This window comes from Bubalus bubalis, chromosome 19 (assembly GCF_019923935.1).
Source record: "Bubalus bubalis isolate 160015118507 breed Murrah chromosome 19, NDDB_SH_1, whole genome shotgun sequence".
Lineage (NCBI taxonomy): Eukaryota > Metazoa > Chordata > Mammalia > Artiodactyla > Bovidae > Bubalus > Bubalus bubalis.
The window spans coordinates 21176216-21201020 of NC_059175.1; positions in this window are offsets into that span (position 1 = coordinate 21176216).

Below are 24805 nucleotides of genomic sequence, written 5' to 3' on the forward strand. Positions count from 1 at the left end.
CTAATTGTTTCAACCTGAGCTATAGCAAATTAGCTGCCACTGAGGCAAGAGAGAGAGATGCTAGAAAGAAAGTCAGATTCATGGTCATCATCTTATCCACTGATGGCACAAGATAATATGTTGCCAAGTAACTAAACAATAAATTTCATTATGATCATATTTTGTTATATCTTCAATAAGTAAACCTTTTACATTACATACTGACAAGATTTGGTTTGAAAGTTTGAAGCATCTGCATAAAAATACAATAGAAGGGCACAGTAAACTATCACCAATCATATTTTTGATATTCCAATTTACTTGGAATAAGATCAAATCACACCAGTTAAGTGTCAGGTATGTCTACTCTGAAAACTACCACCTATTCAAAGAAATGTATTTGGTCAGCTATAGTAAACTGCGTTAATGACCTCAGTGACCCAGGCTTGATTGCAAGCCAAAGGTTAGCACATTTCCCTTCCAAACTACTCTGATCCAACCTTTAATTATGGTAATAATGTTATTTATAACATGTCACCACCAAATGACCCTGGGGCTTGGGCATGGTTAAGAATAACCCTAAAAAAGGACAATGGGCAGTAGAAATGTCATCTGGTCTGATAAAATTTTAAGCAGGTACTGTGATAAAAGTGCACTAGAGAGAGTAAAACAATTATTTACAAATTGAAATCTGTGAGAGTTGGTGTTTTCAAATGGTGATATGTTTAATGTGAAAGATGGAGCAGGCACACAATTTAAACTTCATAAAAGCCTTCATACCAATGACTATAAGTAAAATGAGAGAATTCTTCAAAATAGGGGAATACTTTGAAGTATTTACTTGGTCCAGTATCATACTAGCAGAAATATAAAAAATAAAAATAGTCTAACATCAGTGAGTATTATAAATTTCAAGAACTGAAGCACTTAAAAAAGTATGGGCACAGTACAATCATGATGATGATAACATTTATTGAATCAAACTATTAATATATGTCGGATACTTTAAATGCCTTACACACAATATTCCAATTAATTCTTTTAACCCCATAATGAGATCAGTTCAGTTCAGTCACTCAATCATGCCTGACACTCTGTGACCCCATAGACTGCAGCATGCCAGGCCTCCCTGTCCATCACCAACTCTTATACTTTATTATCCTTGTGTTAGTGGTGATGTGATGATGTCTGGCCTAAAGTAATTATGCCCATAGTTAGTTAGTTAGTTTCCACCGAAACTTGAGCTCAAAAGCAGAACTATTTCCTTGCTTAGTTATCACACGTATAACCTGTGGCACATAAGATGGCAGTAATTATCTTCCCTTTGGTAGTCATCATGAAACAGTAACAAGCTCACACCCTTGGTGTTAATTTAGAATATGGCAACTTCTGTTTCAATTAAGAGTTTATAATAAATCCCAAGGAACTCAGAGCACTGTGTTAGGAAGGAGAAAAATTACAATGGGACTAGCAGATGAGTATTTGCTGCTTTTTAAGTGCTTACAATGCAGTCAGAAAAAGGACTAAGAACCATCATGAACACATGCATATATAATTACAAGTGAGAAAAACAGGAAAATTCTGTTAAAAATATAAAGACAAGAAGAAGAAGAATAGAGCTTCCTTAGTGACTCAAATGGTAAAGAATATGCCCGCAATGTGGGAAGACTGGGGGTTCGATCCCTGGGTCGGGAAGATCCCCTGGAAAAGGGAATGGCAACCTACTCCAGTATTCTTGCCTGGAAAATCACATGGACAGAGGAGTCTAGCAGGCTACTGTCCATGGGATTGCAAATAGTCAGACCCGACTAAGTAACTAACATAAGAAGAATAAAGAAAGAAGATGCCAGAATCATCAAGGGTGCTAAAGTCAAAGAAGTCCAATAAGGCTCTTGTTTATAAAATAGCCTTTAACAGAAGAATGGACAAAGACATGGAACATATAAGAAATGGAATATTACTCAGTCATCGAAAAGAACGAAATAAAGCCATTTGCAGCAACATGGATGGACCTAGAGATAATCATACTAAGCAAAATAAGTCAGAAAAATACTATATAACATCACTTTTACATGAAGTCTAAAATACAGTACAAATCAACATATCTACAGAAAAAAGATAGACTCATAAAGAACAGATTTTTGTTTGCCAAAGGGGGTGCCTGGAGGGAAGGAGTGGGAGTTTAGAATTAGCAAAGGCAAACTATTATATATAGAATGGATAAACAACAAGATCCTCTATATAGCACAGGGAACTATACTCAGTATCCTTAGACAAATCATAAGGGAAAAGAATATGAAAAACATTTATGTATAATTGAATCTCTTTGCAACACAGAAGAAATTAATACAACATTGTAAATCAACTATACTTCAATAAACTTTAAAAAATAAAAATAAAATATACTTTATTTCCTTTTGATTCCTACTTTCATTCTTCCAAAATTTCTACATCTACATGAGGCCTTGGTGCTTATTCCTGAATTTCTAAATACAAAATATTTACTTCATAAAGCCACAAAGACATTTTGATGAGATGAAGAAAGAGAAGAATGAGAGTTTTTTTAAACTAACATGTCTATCTATCCCCTTCACCTTCTACTCATATTTTGTTAAAGGGCTTCTATCAAAACTTACCACTCATTTTGGTATTTATCATTCTCCATTGTTATTAATCCAATACCAAATAATATTCAACAACATTATGCGACCAAAACTCTGCCCTTAATTTCACCATTGGGTATGGACTTGGATGTGATTTTGTTTAGGCTATTTCTGCTGGAACTTACTGTCTCTACTACAAGGGAAGAAATCTGTTTATTCCTCTCACCTTATTTTTCTCTTCTTTGGAGCATCAGAAAAATCCCTAAACTGTGGTCATTCACTTAATCAATTGAATATGGAAAGGTCCTCCTAACCCCTCTATTAACTTTTATTACCTAATTTCTACTACAACTGGTTTTACTTAAGCTTATGAGGCTAAAAATTGTTCAAAACAATGACTAAAATGCTCCATAAGCATTTTACAGTCATAAGGCCACTCCAAATCTAGAACCTTATTGTTGGATAATGGGGGAGGTCCAATATTTTACAAACAATATGGGCTTTTTAGCTAAGAAGACTAATTGGACCCATAATTTCCAAGATTTCTATTTGAAGGCTTCTTAGAACAAAAAAGGAAAGTGTTACCACTTATGTGTGGCAAAAGAAAAAAATCAATGATGCTCTTTGAAAATTCACATTATTTATTATGCAATGGCTAAGATCAGAGTATATCTACAGATATGGCCATTTAATGAATACCCTAAGCAAATGGTTGAAACTTCATAAATAAGTACTCATAATGCTTGGCTTTTGCCAATTTGGCAAGGTCAAAGAGTTTATGGTGGGGCTGTAATGCCAATGTGATTTACTTAATAAAGATGAAGCCTATCATTATCCAGGGATGTGTTGCACTGTGGGTGTGGGGAGGGAAGAACAGAACTGCCTGTTGCCTTGTCCTGACAAGCAGCATCAGCAGTAAACACTGTGCCTGTTTTCTAGACATCTTCATCGTGGACTTGGCAGGGCCCAGCTAAGAGTGGGCCCAGAGTGACAAAGGCTGGATCCTTGGACTGGATCCTGCCCAAACGTGGGGCTCTTTTGCACCAACTTGCCCTGACCACCTTCAAGCAACCTCACAGGTTGGACCATCCCTTGATTTGCTGACCTTCATTTGCCGACCCTCAGCTCAGGGTTGAAATCAGGCTTCTGGCCTCCCAGAGGCCCTCTAGAAATGCCAAACTTCTGGCACACTCCAAGGAAAAAGGCGACTCTCTATGAACTCTCTGTATTCATTGAAGACAGAATATAAATGACGTGCTTTGAGGAAAATAAAGGAAAAAAAAAAAAAAGAAGAGATAAAAGACACCATCTTGATTACAAACACCTAAGGGTAGATGTGACGGCCACACATTCCTGGCACCCCTCGCACTGAGAGATGGAATGTATTTCACCTCCTCTAGAATCTGGGATAGTTTGTGACAAGTCTGACCATCATGCAGAGAAGCCTAATCTAGTCACATGGCGAGTCCATGTGGAGAAAGAGAGGTCCTCGCCATTCAGATGTCCCTCCCTGCCACTCATCAGACATGGGAGGAACCACACAGACATTCCAGGCTTAGCTGCTGTCTGATTGCAGTAACCTGAGCAGTTCCAAACAAGACCTGTCATTGTTTTAAGCCACTGAGTTTAAAGTGAAATGAAGTGTTAGTCACTTAGTCATGTCTGACTCTGCGACTCCATGATCTATAGCCCACCAGAGTGGGTTGCCATTCCCTTCTCCAGGGGATCTTCCTGACCTGGGGATCGAATCCGTGTCTCTTATGTCTCCTGCATTGGCAGGCATGTTCTTTACCATCTGAGCCACCATGGCTTGTTTTTTATACAGAGCAATAGACAACTGAGATAGAGAAGTAGCATCTCTGAAAAACATGCCTTTCTTCCCTTGCGTGGACTTAACTACTGAAATCATTAAAATGAATTAGTCAACCTCATAAATGACAAGACCAAAGACAAATAAATGATGGATCCAACATTTCCTCAAAGCCTGAAGAACCTGAATGCTTTACCAGTAAGCCCTTTTGTTGTTGATTTTTCTTCTTATATTGTATTTTGTTTATTAATCTTGACCTAACTTTGCAACAGACAATATTAAAATAAGAAAAATTTAAAAATTTAATAAGAAAAGCAGTTAATAGCTTTTAATTCATCAGACTACTAGGAAACAAAACAGCTATCAATTAGAAAATAAAATTAAAACACATATTGGCTGTGTGTCAAGAGCTGCACTTCCCTGAAGCAATATAACATTTTCTCGCATAATATACTCTCTTGCTTTTGCATACTGTGAAAGGTGAGTTGCTTTTAGATTTTCACTAGAGGGAAAAAGTTCCATGTATATATGCAATTTTCTTCTTGAGTGACCCTGAGTAAGATCATGTCCTGAAAAGTTGAACTAAGAACTTTCCTTGGTATATGATCAGACTCAAGAATCCTCTTTGTTCCTTTTCTTCTTATAGACCTGGGCCTTGTATATTTCTCTGCTTCAGGCTTTGAGAGTTCCTAAATAAATTCTACATGTCCAATTTCCATGACATAGATCTAAATCTGTGGCCTATGATCATGGTATTATTTACCTCATGTGTGTATATTTTAACTTTAAATTCACCATCCTCTTTCAGTAACTCACAAACTTGAAAATACCTGTCAAAATTTTAAAAATTCAGTTGAAATCTTTAAGTGTCTCTAAACATGTTTTGATATATACTCATAGTGCTTGTGATATAAGAATTATTTTACCATTGACTATGGATTAAGAGACAGCAGGACTCACTGAGCTGTCACGAAGCAGAACTGATGCTACTCTTAATTTCGGTAGATGAGAGCAGAAGTATTTTCTACTTACATCCTTAATTATCATTGCTCCATTTTCTTCATTCCTGCTATATTTTTGACATCAGGTGATTTGAAGATTCTCCAACCCACAGAGCAAGATGCTCTGGAATACTTCTGTGCCTTACCCAGTATACTGCTCAGATGGCTTCCACATAAGCTCTTCTATCTGCCCTGGCCTTTTCCAGAAGCTTATAGGGTCCCCAAAAGAGAAGGGGTCTTCCCTGGTGGCTTAGACAGTAGAGAATCTGCCTGCAATGCAGAAGATCCAGGTTCGATCCTTGGGTAGGGAAGATCCCCTGGAGGAGGGCATGGCTACCTGCTCCAGTATTCTTGCCTGGAGAATCTCATGGACAGAGAAGCCTGGTGGGATACAGTCCATGGGGTTGCAAAGAGCTGGAGATGACTGAGCGACTAACACTTTCACTTTCACTTTCTTTTCTTTTTTTTTTTTTCTGTATTAGTTTTGCCAAATATCAAAATGAATCCACCACAGGTATACATGTGTTCCCCATCCTAAACCCTCCTCCCTCCTCCCTCCCCATTCCATCCCTCTGGGTCGTCCCAGTGCACCAGCCCCAAGCATCCAGTATCGTGCATCGAACCTGGACTGGCAACTCATTTCAAGAGAAGGTAGGTTTTTTCTCTCCTCTCATAAAATTGTTCTGCTTGGGAAGATCTCCTGGAGAAGGAAATGGCAACCCACTCCAGTATTCTTGCCTGGAAAATCCCATGAATGGAGGAGCCTGTTAGGCTACAGTCCATGGGGTCGCAAAGAATTGGACACGACTGAGCGACTTCAAACCAATTTCATGCATGAAAAAAAAAAAAAACAGAAGCTCAGAGTTTAGTTATGTACCAAGATCCCAAAGGTACTATGTGAGAGAACTGGGATTTGAACCCATGTCTGCTTGACTCTAAACCCCATTCTACAACATAAATAATAGCCAGTAACCAACATATCCTTTCCCCATTCCAGCAAGTAGTCCACAAACATGAAGTGTTTTGAGCAGCTGGAGCTATTGACTTTTCAAATACATATTTGGTTTCAAATACATATATCTTTTGGCTTCACACAATATGAATTAAGTTGCTGTCTCTTGCAACCATGAGGATCCTAATTAATACAATTACATGATATGATATTGAAGCCTCAGGTAAATGAAAAATATACCCAGAAGAAGACAGTTGGAGCAGCCTGCTATAGTGGGTAATGGTTTTATAGGTAAATTGTAGATTGGAATTCAGCTGGGACAAAAGAATAGCCAAGATATTTTTGGAAACTCTTATTTTCAGCACCTTGGCAACCTCAAAGCCGTATAAAAACATAGATTTTGTTATTGTGAAAAATGATATTTTCCTACACACTTTCCACCTTTCAAGAGCTACTTGTACATTTCTCAAGTAATTCTCCAAGGGCTTGAAAAAAAATGCTCCTAAATTTATACTACATTTACTCATAGCTTTTACTTTTATTGTTCTTATTTGTACAATGTATTTCATGTAGAAATTATCAAACTTTAAAATCTTTTTCCTACTACCTGTCCACATTATATGCACCCTAAAGTTGGATAAATTAAAACAGTGTATAACTTAGAATATCTGGATTTCAGAGTTAGGGAGCAAACATTTTATTTCTTTCCTAAAGAATACATGCTTCTTTCTTTTTATATAATCATATTTATAAATTTATCTTTTTCTTAAAAGTTAAATCATTTGGGCTTCAAGACATTTGTTAGCTCATGCAACAATCTGTACATTATAAGGAAAGTTGGTCACATTTCAAAGTCTGCTTATGATTTGGTGGTGGGTAAGAATGATGACTTGGACTCAATTCAATATTGTTTTACTTTTGTTTACTCCAAAAGTAGCTAATAAGGAGTGCAAAGAATGAACAGAAGGCAAAGACTGAAGTGAGTAGGCATGAGCCCCACTGCTTCCTTTGTGTTCTCATGGGAACACTTCTGATGCCAGTGGTCTTGCCATCGTGGAAGGAGGCTGTCCTCAAGGTCAGATGAGTACAGCATTGTTCTCCTTTATATCAACATCCAGAAATAACTTAAAAGGCATTAGATCTACTACATAGCATGCTACCCAGGCTGCATACCCAGGCTCCAAGGCTTAAAACATTTGCCATGCCAGCACCAGCCAATCTCCTGTTACCTATACCTCAGGACCCAAGAATGCTCTATTTATGTTTACCAAAGGAGTTTTTTATGGGCAGGTCTGGTAAAGGCCTTCCCTCACAAATAAGCAGTTATGTCTCCTTCTTCAAATACTGATTATTAACAAAAAGTAGTAAACATGGATTACTATAGATTAGGGCATATCAATTTTCTCCTAAATATTCTTCTGCATTTTGCAACATCCTTAGTTTCTTTAACTGGTGGATATGAAGGCAAACATCAGATTTGATTCTAGGATTCATCAATCAACAGTAGATATAACTCTGTGTTCTCCTTTACTTGATTGGAATATTGCTGCTTTTTTAAACACCAGGTGAAATTACTTTTGGTCCATAAAAAGATGGGAAAAGGACACATTCTTGTGTCTGCTGCTCCAAAAGGTTTAATGGCAGTGTTTTTAGCAGTAACCACAAACCCTGGACCACAACCCCAAAGATGAAAATGTTTAAGGAGCATTACTTTAGATATATTCTATATTCCAAACAGAAGGCTCATTTATCTGCTTTATGGGCAAGAGTTGGTATTGAGTTCCCATCCAAGGGAATTTTGCCAAAGACTAGGATTTGGGACTCATAAATCGAGTGGAGCTAACCTACTTAGACTGAAATTCTATCTCTCAGGGCTGAGCGGTTTTGAATAGGCTAACCCAACAAAGCAATTCTCACAAATACCAGTGGTTTCACTTCAATGTACATATATTTAAGTGAGTTTGAAGCAGTGTCAAATTGTATGTAAATGAAATCAGGCACCAAAACCTAAAATATAAGAGCTTTGATCAAATATGATTTAAAGAGTTCATGCACGGAGATGCAGATATAGAGAACAGACGTATGGACACATTGGGGGAAGGAGAGGTGGGACAAATTGAGAAAGTAGCACAGACATATATAAATTACTGCATATAAAACAGATAGCTAGTGGGAAGCTGCGGTATAACACAGGGAGCCCAGCTTGGCACTCTTTGATAAGTGAGAGGGGTGGGATGGAGGGGGTGGGAGGGAGGCTCAAGAGGGAGGAGATATATTTTATACAGTTATGACTGATTCGCATTGTTGTACCGCAGAAACAAATATAACATTGTAAAGCAATTATCCTCCAATTAAAAATTTTTAAAAAAGAGTTCATGCAATAAAGAGAAATTTGACATTCATTTTGATCTTTGAGATGTTCTGAAAATAAATTTAATTATTTCTCAACCACCAAACACAGAACCTAGCTCAAAAGAACATGATGGAATAGAAACACATTTATAAAATTGTTCATCTGCATACTTGCCATCAGATATTTTGACTGATAACGAACATAAATTCTGTCTTGCAAATGAAAACATTATAACCAGTTAAAGTTTGAATAAGGGAGGTATATTATCTTCCAGGGGCTTCCCAGGTGGTGGTAATGATAAAGAACCCACCCACCAATGCAGGAGACATAAAAGACACAGGTTCAACCCCTGGGTCAGGAAGATCCCCTGGAGGAGTGTATGGCAACCCAGTTCAGTATTCTTGCCTGGAGAATCCCATAGACAGGGGAGCCTGGTAGGCTACAGTCTATGGGGTCACTAAGAGTTGGACGCGACTGAAGCGACTTAGCAGACAGGCACATATGATCTCCCAGACTTATGGCAAAATGGTGGTGAGTAAAAGTACTATGATTACAATATGTGATAAAAATGACCCATAGATTACTCCTAGGACTAAAACAAATCAGAAAATTGACTCCAATAAAAGAAGTTAATTGGTCCATTGAGAAAACCAGTATGTCTACAGGGTTGAACTCTATGCAGAAATAGGGAATATAATACATTAGTTACCACCAAATGTTTCTGTCCTTTGATTGGCTTAAGAGCAAGCAAATACAAGTCCAAATCTCAACTCTATGATCTATAATTCTGTGATCTTCAGAAATTGTCCTCTCCGTGCCTGTGCTACTTCTTGGATAAATAAAATGAGCACAGAAATCTGGGTTTCTGTAAGGAATGCATTAGAATAAATATAAAAAGTCTAAATCTATGCCTGATCTATTAGAGATATTCATTACCTAGAAGCTATTATTACTTTTTCTTGCTATTTTATTTTAGCATTGCAGCATTAGAGATAACACAAAGAAAGAATGGTTAACAGTGTTCAGTTCAATATATTTTTATATCCTTATCCCATCTTGAAAAAAATAGTATTGAATGATTCCATTTAGAACCTGAAAGAGCCTATAAATTAAATTTCAGTCATCCACACCAAGGTATCCAACCACATAGGCTCTGCATACTTATTCCCAAAATGCTGTCCTTGTGGGTTCCTACAGCTCCCTGGACCTTGGAAAATGTCCTATTTATCTCTTCTGTATTCAAACATTCCTCACAGATCAGTTGCTCTCACCAAAACAAAAGCAGTTTCATTGGGCTTTCTGCCAAATGCCTGAGCAGGTAAGACTTCCTTTTCTAGTGTGAGAACCAACCTCAGGTAAGCAAATCAAGCTCTCCGCCACTCAAGGCCCACATGATAATTCTAGATTTTCCACTGCAAATGTTCCTGTCCCTATGATTATCATTGAGGCTACTGCTAGGCTTTGCTTTGGTTTATGGACTCAACATAAAATCTTCAACTATCTAAATCATGTTTGGGGCAATTTAGTAGAAAACATAATTGAAATGCAGCATGTTAAAGTGACACAGACTTAAAGAAATATTTCCTAGTTCAGGCTGGATACTAGGATCTTTTATGGTAATAAATTAATTCTTGAGGATGCTATTTTCTATGGGTAAGTTGCTATGTTCCACACCACTGGTTATCTATAAGTGAACTAACAAACTTTCCAGTGGAGTCTGATTATTTGGGTTCAAATCCTGCATCTGAAACCATTGGTGTTGTTTAGAGGGGCTCTGGAGAGTTCCAGTACCATAGTCCTTCATGTCTCAGTGCAGAAAAGAATTCAATGAGAGGCAAAGTGATAGATAAAAAGTGATTAATTAGAATAGAAGAATTTTGAGGCTTACAAGCTGGAGGGTGAGAGATGCTGTGCTCCAAGAACTTACCGGGCTACAGTTTTAAAATCAAAGACAAGTGGGGAGGAGGAGAAGAACTTCCTTGTATTTTTTAAGTCAATGTCATGCTTCTATCCTCAGCTCTTCCTTCAGGTTGAGCAGAAGAGTTTTCTTATTCCTACATAATCAAGCTAGGTACACGAATGACTATTTTTTATATGTGCAGAGAGCATGGCCTAGGGATCATTAACCCACTGGTTTCGTTGGGCAGCATGTGAGTCTCATGCCACCATTGTTTTATAGTCTGGGGGCATGCCTCGCGCTTCTGCAGTATGGTTTTGTTGCTAAGCAAGCCTGCTTGGTTTTGTGGTTAAGCAAACCTGCTTTCTTGAGTAATCATTAACTTACAGGGGTCTCCCATATTTTTTCTACTGATGGTCTTGTAGTATGATTAACTATTTAATTACCTACTTTGTCCCTTCACTCTGTCCCTTTCACATTCACTGAATATTATACATGAAATAAGTAAGCAACTTCTTTCCAAATCAGATTTATCATCTATAAAATCAAGATATAATAGTATTGACCCCTTAGGATTATCAAAGGCATTTAAATAAAATGGTGTATATAGAGATTATTTGGTATGGTTACCATAAATCAAGAGACATAGGAATTACTTTAAAAGTCCTTAATAATACTGTTATGATTGGAATAATAATCTGATAAATAGCATCTTAGTACGTGAAATCTGTTCTACAATGTTAAAAGTGCCACTGCAAAGTTAGCCAGGGTGAGTTGAAGTCTGTAAGGATATATGGACAGAAAGTGTCACTTAATACAAGAGTTTCTGAAAAGTATTTACTAGGGTTGTCACACAGGCACACACAACAAACTACGAATCACACTGTGTTCGTTGCCTTGGGCTGCTGCCACAGGACACCATAGCTGAACAGCTTAAATAACAGAGATTTATTTCTCCTGGAGGTCCAAGATCAAGGTGCTGGCCGATGTGGTTTGGGTGAGGGTCCAGAATCTGATGATGTACAGAGATCCACCTTCTCACTGTATCCTCAAAGAGGACAAACGAGCTCTGGCCGCTATTCTTCTTAAGCAAACACACATTCTATCATGAAGTCAGTGCCCTCCTAAAGAGGTCACCTCCAAATACCACGTTGGGGTTTAGGGCTTCAACATAAAAATTTTGTAGGAACACGAACATTCAGTTCATACTACAAGTGCTGAAAAGGACACATTTCCTGAATTATTTTCTGTAGCAACTGCTGTGCAGCAGCAGAGTGAAAAAGCAAGCGAATGAGTTTTTCATCATTTCCATGAAAAGCTAAGCATGAGAAGTTTTTGAAAATAAAATAAAGGTAGATAGGGAGACAAATAGCAACAGTAGAGGGAAAAAAGGGAGAGGAAAAAACAAGGTTAGATTAGGAGAAAGATTTTTTGTACATTAAGAAACATAGTAAGCTTCAATATGACTTGCAAGCTAAAATCTCAGATTTGAGGAGTCTTTTCCAAGCAGACAACCCACAGAGAGACTTTTATCCATGGAGTATCTGAATCCTTTATTCATTACCTTATATCAGATAATTATATTTGGATATTTGTAAAGATACATTTATAACAATCAAATTAAATACAATATATCCAAGTATAGATTCCAGAAAGGTTTTATTTTTCCTTTTCTCCAAATCTGATCTGCCTGAAATTCTCTCACATCAAGACTGTTCTAACTTAGACTAAGGCTTAAAGTATTTTCAAAGGCACTTATGTTCTAACAAAGAATTTTAGTAAGACATATACTCAAACCTAGGTTCTTCCACCTATGAGCTTTGTGACTAGGAAGAGTGCACTGAATTGTTCATGCTTTAACTTATCTGTGTAATGAGGTTATGAATACCTACTTCAAAGGACTACAAGAATTTCTTAAAGTCCAAGAATCTAAAACAATTTGCAAACTCTAAAAGTGCCCTGGGTTATTCAGCACAAATATCCAGCTACTTTAAACTGTTGCCATTCTCTTATGCAGAGGTGATGTACATGGCAGATTCTTCCATCAGAGCAGGCTTTGATTGAATTTATCAAACTTGAGAGAAGAGGAGGAAGCATTAAGAAGGAAGATGTTAACAAGGGCAAAACAGGGACTCAACGGTCCCATGATGGAAACTGATTTCACTAGTTCAAGATTGTATGCTCATGAAGTATACTTTGCTTTCACACATAAACAAGAAAGAAACAAGTTGGTGAACAGAGATAATTGTCTACATTATCATATTTTTTTTTTTTTGCAGCTTCTAAAGCAAATTCTCAGTGGGATGGATTAGATTTGTGGATATTTTCTTCTGCAGATGGATTCTTGTGAAAGATAAAGAAAAAGGATGTGTGCAGAGAAAAATTAGACCTGGTTGAAGTTGAGGGGACAAGATACAATCAGATTTGGAAGGGGCTTCCCCAGTGATCCAGCAGTAAAGAATCTGCCTGCAACTCAGGAGACGTGAGTTCAATCCTTGGGTTGGGAAGATCCCCTGGAGAAGGAAAAGGCAACCCATTCGAGTATTCTTGCCTGGAAAATCCCATGGACAGAGGAGCCTGGTGAGCTACAGTCCATGGGATTGCAAAAGAGTCAGACACAACTTAGCAACTAAACCACAACAACAAGAGTTCCCATTAGGGTATGTATAGCCACCTGTTTTTAAATCACTAAATACATGAGGGGAAATTCATGGAAATTAAGGAAATTAATATTAGTGATGATTAACATATGCATGGAAGAGATTTTTAAAGCCTTGCAAGGTAGAACTGGACATGGAACAACAGACTGGTTCCAAATAGGAAAAGGAGTACGTCAAGGCTGTATATTGTCACCCTGCTTATTTAACTTATATGCAGAATACATCATGAGAAATGCTGGGCTAGAGGAAGCACAAGCTGGAATCAAGATTGCCAGGAGAAATATCAATAACCTCAGATATGCAGATGACACCACCCTTATGGCAGATAGTGAAGAGGAACTAAAGAGCCTCTTAATGAAAGTGAAAGAGAAGAGTGAAAAAGTTGGCTTAAAGCTCAACATTCAGCAAACTAAGATCATGGCATCTGGTCCCATCACTTCATGGGAAACAGATGGGGAAATAGTGGAAACAGTGTCAGATTTTATTTTTTGGGCTCCAAAATCACTGCAGATGGTGACTGCAGCCATGAAATTAAAAGACGCTTACTCCTTGGGAGAAAGGTTATGACCAACATAGACAGCATATTAAAAAGCAGAGACATTATTTTGCCAACAAAGGTCTGTCTAGTCAAGGCTATGGTTTTTCCAGTAGTCATGTATGGATGTGAGAGTTGTACTATAAAGAAAGCTAAGCACCAAAGAACTGATGCTTTTGAACTTGGTGTTGGAGAAGACTCTTGAGAGTCCCTTGGACTGCAAGGGTCCAACCAGTCCATCCCCTAAGGATGATTTCCTAAGGGAAATCAGTCCTGAATATTCATTGGAAGAACTGATGTTGAAGCTGAAACTCCAATACTTTGGCCATCTGATGTGCAGAGCTAACTCATTTGAAAAGACCCTGATGCAGGGAAAGATTGAAGGTGGCAGGAGAAGGAGATGACAGAGGATGAGATGGTTGGATGGCATCACCTAGTCAATGGGCATGAGTTTGAGTAAACTCTGGGAGCTGGTGATGGACAGGGAGGCCTGGAGTGCTGCAGTCCATGGGGTTGGACAAAGAGTTGGACATGACTGAGCAACTGAACTGAACTGAACTGAAGTGAGTTGATAAGGATATTGCATCTCATTGCACAGATACAGAGAAAAGAAGAGGCTGGAGCCTGTGGGAGCCCAAGGCAAAGTGGCTGTGGCCTCTGTAGGAAGATGCCTTAGTTCTTCAGTGGTGGGAGTGGTCAGGAAGCTAAGACTATGGTGGAGCAAGGCTGTATAGAAGAGGCTGGCTTTTGAGGTGACTAATTCAGCTTAGTAGGTAGAGAGCTGCCTGGGATATACAAACAGACTTGGTGCATGGACTGGAAAATGTGTTAGATTTTTATCATTGATTTATACCTTAAAGTAAAAATTATATATTGGGACAGTCTTACAAAAAGGGGGACCTTCATTGAACTTGACTATATGTTATAAAGCCCACTAATGTCTTTGATTTTTAAGATTCTCCATGAGACAGCGTGACTGCAAGCATATGATGAAAATGGCTTTGGAGTGGGGGGCATGTAATTGTAGTATGTTTTGGTCAGTTTGAAACAAATATATAAGAAATGCTTAAGAGCAGGTACCTCAAGAAAATAGAGATTGGAGAGGGATAGAGACTTTTACTTTTAATCTTTTAATATAATTGTATTATTTATACTTATAATAATAAGTATTATTTTTATTATAATAAGTATAAATATGTATAAGTATACATAAGTAGGGCTTCCCTGGTAGCTCAGAGGGTAAGCATTTGCCTGCAATGTGGGAGACCCAAGTTCCATCCCTGGATTGGGAAGATCCCCTGGAGAAGGAGATGGCAACCTACTCCAGTATTCTTGCCTGGAGAATCCCATGGACAGAGAGCCTGGTAGGCTACAGTCCGCGGGGTTGCAAAGAGTCGGACACGACTGAGTGACTTCACTCACTCACTCACTCATACATAAGTATCATAAGTGTACTTATGATAAATAACACTCAATTATATGGAAACACAATTATTTATACAATAACCTTTTTATTTTGATGCAGTATACAAACACACACAATTCTCTAAGATAAAACATTTATGTAAATTGCTGCAGTTTTCCTTGAAATGAACCTTTACTGCTTTTATAATCAGAAAAAAGGAAAGTTAATTTTAACTTAAAGGAAAGTTCTTTTTTAAAAACCTACCTTATTGATGCACGCTTGATATACAAAAAGCTGCACATATTAAATGCATATAATTTCATGAGTTTTTAAAATAAGCATACATTTGTGAAACCATTACCACAATGTATGCCATAAATATATCCATCACCTCCAAAAGTTTTCTCTCATCCTTAAAAAAAAGTTACTTTATCATTTATTCTGCTGCTGCTTCTGCTACTAAGTTGCTTCCGTCATGTCTGACTCTGTGTGACCCCAGAGATGGCAGCCCACCAGGCTCCCCTGTCCCTGGGATTCTCCAGACAAGAACACTGGAGTGGGTTGCCATTTCCTTCTCCAATGCATGAAAGTGAAAAGTGAAAGTGAAGTCACGCAGTCGTGTCCAACTCTTAGCAACCCCATGGACTGCAGCCCTCCAGGCTCCTCCGTCCATGGGATTTTCTAGGCAAGAGTACTGGAGTGGGGTGCCATTGCCTACTCATTTATTCTAAGTAGCAGTTATTTTAAAAATTCCTATTAATCATGAAAACACATTCCATCTTTGACTTTATTTTGATGTCATACCCAATGGCAAGGTTATTTTTATTTCAGATCAGTCGCAAAAGATTCTATGAAATAAAAGATGGATTTAAATAATCTATCTTATCATCCTAATAGAGTTGAAAGTCATTGTAAATAGACAGGCCTTTGATTCTGGGTTTTAAGTATTTCACACCCACTCTTTTCTTAGACATTAAATCCTATTCGAGTTATTCTGCATAAACACAGCTTGAATCTGTATGCCAGATTTCATTACAGCTTCAAAGATAGCAGTGTAGGCATAGTGTAAACTCAAGGACACCAGAGAGAATTTCTCTTCTAGTTATGTAAGTAGCTTTAAGAGAGATTATTTGGTTTTATTCTGTAATAGATTTAATACCCTTACATATATTTTTTATAAAAATAAATAAATGCATGCAAAATTTAAATAAAGTTAACTTCATCATACATAAAAAAACCAGCATTTGATATCATATAAATAAACTTAATTTGATTCTCCCTGATTTTAACTAAGCCCCTTGATTTCTTTCCTAACTTTACCCAATCTTGCTGATATACTCCCCCAAGAAGAAGGAATCATCAGGGTTAAAGGCTTTTCCCAAACATCTTTCTAATAGCTCTGATTAAAGAAAAGCAAGGAGAACTGGCTAAAATTTTGAGAATGTTTCCAGGAGCCCAAATTCATCCTGTAAGGCGTGGTTCAATTCTTCTGTGCTTTGTCACTGCTTGTCTCGGGAGGCTTTAATCCCTTGATGATGATATAATAACAGCTCCCCAAGTACTGCTCTGCACACCCTGTTGGGTCGGTACACTCTCCGAGGCTTCATTCCATGGGTCAGCATCTGGGCTTTGTTTGCTATCTCATCTGCACGCTGTCCTAAAGGGTGGGACAGCTTACACCCTTCTGAGAAAAACAAAAATTCAAATGTAAGCAAACGTACACCAGTTATACTGTTCTTAGGATCTATGGCCAAGTCCACCTTGCTTTATGTTTGTAAAATGAAATAGAATCTAGAGAGTCAGGGTCTGCCAGAGAAACAGAATCAATAGGAGATAAGTATATGTATCTTATTGAAAAGCCAAGCGTCTGGCTCTTCAACTGAGTAACTGATTCATTTTTCCACTTTTTAACTAAAAGTTTAGAGTAAAAGAGTTATATCCACCTACTTGTTTTGTTTTTGAAAGTTAGAGAGACTTGTGTGTCTCAAAAAAGAAAAATACCTTGTCAACTGCTTTGTTTTAAAAAAGCATAATGCCTGACAATACACAATTTTGGAGTTTCCCATTATAAAGTTAATTGCATGACTGTCGGTCTTACTCTATAACAGGTCGGCTCATCACTCATTTCAGTTCAGTTCAGTTCAGTCGCTCACTTGTGTTCCACTCTGCGACCCCATGAACTGCAGCATGACAGGCTTCCCTGTCCATCACCAACTGCCGGAGTCTACCCAAACCCATGTCCATTGAGTTGGTGATGCCATCCAGCCATCTCATCCTCTGTCATCCTCTTCTCCTGCCGTCAATCTTTCCCAGCATCAGGTTCTTTTCAAATGAGTCAGCTCTTTGCATCAGGTGGCCAAAGTATTGGAGTTTCAGCTTCAACATCAGTCCCTCCAATGAACACCCAGGACAGATCTCCTGTAGGATGGGCTGGCTGGATCTCCTTGCAGTCCAAAGGACTCTCAAGAGTCTTCTCCAGCCAATCTGACCACACAGACCATGGCTCATCACTACTATATTGCAATATCCACAAATCATAACTGGATTCTATAACTGGCATTCTTGCTAGAAAGATATTTCTGTAACATGTTATAATAGATGTACAAACTGTTCAAGTTTAAGGTTAGGAAATACAGCAGAAGGAAGTCTTTTTAAATATGGCTGTAGTCTAATTTTTAATATGAAAAAATACAATCACCAGAATTCTTCAGTATGTGTGGAATTCCCATAAACAAGTTCTGAGTTTAAAAATTTGGGCAAAATATTGACACAGAATAAGCCTTTTTTAAAAAATTTTAAATAACTCAAGTTATTATCAAAGGATTGCATTTGTTGACTGTTCATTTATTAGATTATAACATGTAGCAGGCATAATTAAAATACGTTAAATAAGCTACTTTAAATATAGATAAAATATTAAGTATTATATTCAACAATATGATAGATAAATTTTAAAATATTTATCAAGTCAATCAACTTCCTTTTCTTAAAAAAGACTTTTGACTTACAATTTATTGTATCGGGTTGGCCAAAACATTCGTTCAAGTTTTTCCATATTATGGTCAAATGGTATGCATTATGGATAGATCCTGATAGAATAATAATTCTCAGGTTAAAATATGGATTTATTTTTACAATTTGAAACTCATTTACCTTTAAAGGTTTAATCAGATCTCAGTGATACCATCCAGATTAAAGAGAAGACAATTTAATCTTCTTATTGTTCAGACATTAGGTTGGGTCCGACTTTCCAACTCCATGGACTAGCCCTCCAGGCTCCTGTGTCCATGGGATTTCCCAACCAAGAATACTGAAGTGGGTTGCCATTTCCTTCTCCAGGAGATCTTCCTGACCAAGGGATCGAATCCGCCTCTCCTGCATTGGCAGGCAGATTCTTTACCACTGAGCCACCAGGGAATCCCACAATCTTTATATGTGGCATAAATCCTATAAATTTCATATCAAACTCTGTCATTACTGCTAAAACTTGGCACACTGGCTGGCAGAAAAATTCAGCTTTGAAATTTCCCAGATAAGCAGTATATACCTAATACATTATTCTGGTTCTGCAGGACTAACTGTCAAATTACTCTTGCAGCTATTTCACTAATAAGTCAATGGCCTCGAGACTGTGATATTTAAAACACTTAAATTATCAAGATGGAGACTTATCCGGAACAAATGAGATGGACCAAAATGGTTACAGACTTTGGAGTCGGAAAGACCGTGGTTCTCATGCTGGCATCACCATCCTTTTAGCTGTAAGACGTCAATGGGGTTAATTAAATTTTCTGACCATAGTTTCCCTGTTTGGAAAATGAAGAGGGTAACTCTTACTTTGTATGATGTTGGGAGAGTGAAGTGAAGCCAGACACAGACGCCTGGATTTAGAGGTTCCCAATAAATGGTGCCTCTTACATAAAGAAGAGGAAGGAGGGGCTAGAGGGGATAAGTGAGCAGGCGGCGGGTCAGGTGCAGAAACAGGGCCTGACCTCCATGCAGGGCTCTGTCCACTGCAGCCAGCATTCCTCTCCAGCCCAGGTCAGAGCCCCAAAGGAGCAACACTGGGCTAAGTTGAGGCACCCCTGCAACCTGGCCCATCACCAAATGTTTGAGATCTTTATGATCGCGCCACACCAACCTCGGGGTGTTTCTGTACAGCATGCACTCTCAACCATCTGTGGTCAGCCAGGGCATGCCTCTGGAATTCCTCTTCCTGTGCTGTAAGGGTTGACTAATGGCAAAGCAGGCTCCATTTGTCAAGCTGCAGTGAAAAAAATACCAATCATGCTCCAACTTGTAGGGTGGCCTCCGACTCTGGAGGAGAAGTGCCCCTCAGGGCACACTGACTTCCATCTATCCTCCCTTCCAGCCACCTGGCAATTCCTCCTCATCCTCCACAGGTAACACAAATGCAGCCTTCTCCCCGCAGCCTTCCCTGACCTCTGTGTCAGAGACAGTCGTGATGACTCCACCCACAGATTCATACGGCACTGTTCATAGCTCTATTATATGGCCATTTTAATGCAATCTTCTAATCATCTGCTTACATAACTATCAGCTTCTGTGACGGCTATTAACTATTTGTTTTTATATTAACCCCTTAAAGGGTCATTTGAAATCTTGGATTTTTCTCACTAATTGAAGTTCACGTGCACACACAACCCCTAGGAGGATTACAGGTATGTTAAAAAATTATTCACCCTTTGGAATCTGTGGTGCCTGTGTTCGGAACTCCCGCTCAAGTCCTTGTGCATCTTTATTTACATTTTCCTTGCAAACCACAGTGACTGGCACATTGGAGGCACTTGATAAATAAATGAATAAGTGAGTGAACAAATGCATCTACTTATGAGAATGGCAAGATTTTTCCTAAAAAGATAGATGCAGAGAATCTGCAATTATCTTTAGAGAAAACCAGATGTTCGAGCATCTCTGAAGACGTTGGGATCAGCTCATGTGAGGCTTTCTAGACCCACTGACCTAATCCTACTTTGATTCTCCTTCTAATGCTGCTACATGGTAAAGATCATGGATAGAGAGCAAAATTAGTCACACTCAGCTTCTGAAACATAAGCTACAGCAATTTTTCACAGGGGCACAGGTTAAATGAGGGGAGATTAGATCCCCTTTTGGTCCTCTGTTTCTGTTACAGACCATTCAAAGGCAAATGGAGATTAATGTGTTTTGCCTTTTTGGAAAAATAGTGAAACTTCATCTGCTAGTCTCTCCTTACAGATGTGTCCCATCTGTTGCTGTTACACGGATTACAGCTGTAGACTTCCACTGAAGGTGGCAAGAACCCAGGAGAAGGCTACCCAGGGGATGCAGGAAAAGACTGGGGCATGGAGTGGAGGGTAGATATGGAGGATGTTTAGTTCAGCTTCATAATAACATCCAGGAGTTCACTGACTGTGAACAGAGCCCTTTCTCTCCCGCTCTGACAGGAGAAGCTCTCAAAAACGCTGAGCATTGAAACTGGCTTCCAACTGTCAGTGTGGACAACTCTTTGGAGGAAATGCTTTTTCAACCTAGGGGGGAAAATCCCTCCTTTGTCTTTTCTATGGCATTGCTTTAAGTCACAGAAATTCTTTCCTCTTCAGTTTTTTTCTTTTCTTTTTTTTTTTCCACAACACACCTGCTTGAATAAGCCTCAATTTGTTTGAGGAAAGAAAAAATGAGAAGGAAAGGGAAAAATAATAGGGAATGATTTTCCTTTGATGGTGAACCTCCCCTCCTCCCAGGGGCCATTGGCAAACTCTTAACCTCCGCTGCTCCTGGAGAAACGCCAGTTACTGAGAATTTTCCCCAGCCTTCCTGTGAGCAGCTAGAGGTCTCTAGTGGAAGCCGAGAGCAAGCACAGCTTACGTCAGGTAGGGCAGACTGGGAGGGCCCCATCAGCACAGGGCCGAGGAGAACTGATTGCAAGCAGCCACTTTCCAAATGCAACAATACATGCAGCGGCATACTTCCATTAGCCACATGTCCCTGACTTCAGGGATTCTTGAGAATTTCCAGAGTTGACTGGGATCAGACTTTGAAAAGGGAACAAAAGATGCAGCCATTCCCCGCTTCTTTCTCTTTCTTGCCGGCTTGGATACTGTGTTTCTCGCTAGCAAGGTTAGAATTCTGAGAAGCCCTGAGTCTGTTACAAATGTGAGATGTATTCTGCCATAAATTGGGAGTGGTGTGAGACTATGCAAATTAGCACGAACTTGTCAAGATCTGGAGGTTTGTAGATATCCAAGCTCCATGACAGCGGCATAAGGCTGGGAATCTTTCCTCACACACAAGATGTCCAAGTGTTGCAGTCCCCTTCCCAAACATCACAGAATTTTCATATATTTTCCTTTTTTCTTTTTTCATGTAGAAGAGAGCCACATGAGTCTTTGCACAGTGAAAAGATAATCAAGAACAGAGAAAACCATTATTGGGCTGTATTTCATACGTCTGTATGGCCGACAATTTAATTTCAGTGAGAAAAGTGCTCCTAATAAATAGACAATGGTAGCCTTTAAACCTAGCCTGGCTGTTTAGAAAGACATTCTGTGCTATTGAATAATTTAGGAATCTTTCTGTTTTGCATCCTTGGGAAAAGAATGTGATTTACTGTAGTACAAAAAGTAAGCTGGAAACTTTTGCCCCACAGGTTGCTGGTAAAAGTCACAGTGAAGAAAGCGAGGGTAATTTGGAAAATGGGTGGTTTGAGCTTGTCAGTTTCCATTGCGCTCAGCAAATTCAAACCCTGCTCCAGCCTCCAAAAATATGGACGTGGGTTTTTATCCCCTTCATTGGTAAGGTTAGGCTTCCCTGGTGGCTCAAATGGTTAAAAAAAAAAAAAATACGCCTGCAATGCAGGAGACCTAGGGTCAATCCCTGGATCAGGAAGATCCCCTGAAGAAGGGCATGGCTACCCACTCTATAGTTTTCTTGCCTGGAGAATTCCATGGACAGAGGAGTTTGATGGGCTACAGTCCATGGGGTGCAAAGAGTCAGACACGACTGAGGGACTAACACTAACAACAAGGTTGAGTGTATCATAATGATGAATTCAATGTCAGCATATTTTAAAGCCTTAAATAGGAAATCAAACAATATCCTAAAATAGCTAAAGGGAAACATTAGTGAAATGGGAGGATTTTTATAGTTGCAACAACAAATACCTCTAAGCCTTGTTTCTAGGCCTCTGAAGGTTCAGATTCTCTTAAGCCACCCTCTTAGGCTCGTCTACAGTACTGCAGAGCTCTCCTGCTACAAAGAAGCCTTGTCATTGATTATCGAATGTCTGTACTTCCTGCTGGACTGTATACTCTGTTATGTGTGGGAATGGCCGCCCTTTGTCCAGGATTCCTGGTACAGTATAACACTCATCAAATATTTGTGAACTACATTCATAATTAACACATGAATGTAACACAATGATTTGTTTTCAAAAAGGATACCATTCATTATAATAGATGAAAGGGAAAGTTGTTCAGTCGTGTCAGACTCTTTGTGACCCCACAGTTCATGGGATTCACCAGGCCAGAGTATTGGAGCGGGTAGCCTTTTCCTTCTCCAGGGGATTTTCCCAAAGCAGGGATCGAACCCAGGTCTCCTGCATTGCAGACAGATTCTTTACCAGCTGAGCCACAGGGAAGCCCAAGAATATTGGAGTGGGTAGCCTATCCCTTCTCCAGTGGATCGTCCCAACCGAGGAATTGAACTGGCGTCTCCTGCAGGAGGTAGATGGGCCCCAAAGAAATTTGACCAGTGGTTTATATTAGATTGATGTTGTTTCTACACTGGTTGACCATAATGCTAGAAACAAAAGGAGAATGGGTTAGAGTCAAAACATTTCAGGGAAAAGGAAAGAAACTGAAAAGCTCAAGGAAATGCCCTCACTCATTTAAAGGCCATATCTCAAATGTTCTTCCCAGCGCCCCTAAGGGGGAAATTATTGTTAAACACACTTCACAGAAGAGGAAAGATGAAGGGATTTTTAAGAAGCAAGGGCTTCATCCAGTCCATGTAATCCAAACAACAAACGTCATCTTCTGGCTTTATTTAAGGAGTGGGAACTTGCAGTCTAAAATGGTCAAAATGTATTCTTAACAGGGAAGAATAGTTGGGGATGGACATATGGAATAAAGAGGGAATAGAAGATATAGTTCCAAGCAAAGAGAAATGTGGGGTGGAGTGTGTAAGAGAAAACCACTGTCCTAGATTCTGGCTTCAATACAAGGTCTCCCTAGCCATAACCTGAAAAGCCGTGGGAAACCACCTCAGTATTTAGGAGACCACCTGTTGATGGTCCCACTGAATCCCAGTAATCAGCAATTCCAATTTCAAAATGAAATTGTTAGACCTGTTAAAACATGAAAATAATTACAAATGTTTATCATGTTGCTGGGTTTGAAGGCAGACCTGTCCGTCAAAGGAAGATGCTTCCATAGACAAGTCTGGCTCAGAGCTCATGTTCTGGGCCCAGGTACTGGCTCGTCAGCTCTCAGAACAGCTGGCTTGGCCTGGCCAGATCCTGCAGGGCCCCGCAGAGGGCCCCTCTGTCTGGTTTCCTTCTACTCTTCTCCACACTCAATCAGCTACAGCCTCACTGGCTTCCTCACTGTTCTTAGAACTTTCCCAAAACATCACTGCTGCTGCTGCTGCTGCTAAGTCGCTTCAGTCGTGTCCGACTCTGTGCTATCCCAGAGACGGCAGCCCATCAGGCTCCCCCGTCCCTGGGATTCTCCAGGCAAGAACACTGGAGTGGGTTGCCATTTCCTTCTCCAATGCATGAAAGTGAAAAGTGAAAGTGAAGTCGCTCAGTCACGTCCAACTCTTATCGACCCCATGGACTGCAGCCCGCCAGGCTCCTCCGTCCATGGGATTTTACATGGTTATCCAAACATGCACTTGGCTAACCCCTCTCTTCCCTGATGTCCCTTCCTGGGGAACACTATCTAAAATTGCACACACTCACACATCATGTGGCTTCCCTCTCCCTGACCCCAATATTTCATAATCTCCTACCTGATTTATTGCTATCTATCTAACCTGAGAAGTTGGCTGGTTATCTTGTCTCTCTCCCTCACTGGAATATAAGCTTATCAGGGCAGGCACTTGTATTGGTTTTAATAGGTGTGTGCCTCACATGGTGCCCAGCACCTAACAGGTGCTCAGAGATGCTGGTTGAGTGGGTGGGTGGAATGCAGAGGGACTTGTCACCTTTTCATCTTGTCATCTTTTCTTCTCAATGTCCAGAGAAGCAGGCACAGAGGCTGAATTATGTCTTTGTTGCCCTAGAGGCTACAGGCAGCAATCTTCCCAGGTTCTGAGCCTAGAAGATTTAGGACGGAGGCTGACACTTCTAGGACAGATGAGAAGGCTCTTGAGAGGTGTTTCTTTGCCGAAACTTTGTGCAATTCAAGGAAGATTCGGGCTGTCTCAGGGAGCTCAGTTACTCTGTCTGGCTGGATTCATTCTCACAGATACCCCATGTGGCCAGAGAAAGCCCCATGTTGTCTCTGCAGTCCACACCTGCCTCTCAGAGCAGCTGTTGTAAGTCCCAGGTATGGAGGCAGGACATGTCTGTGACACCTCAGATCCCTCTTGGAGGAGGGCAGAGATG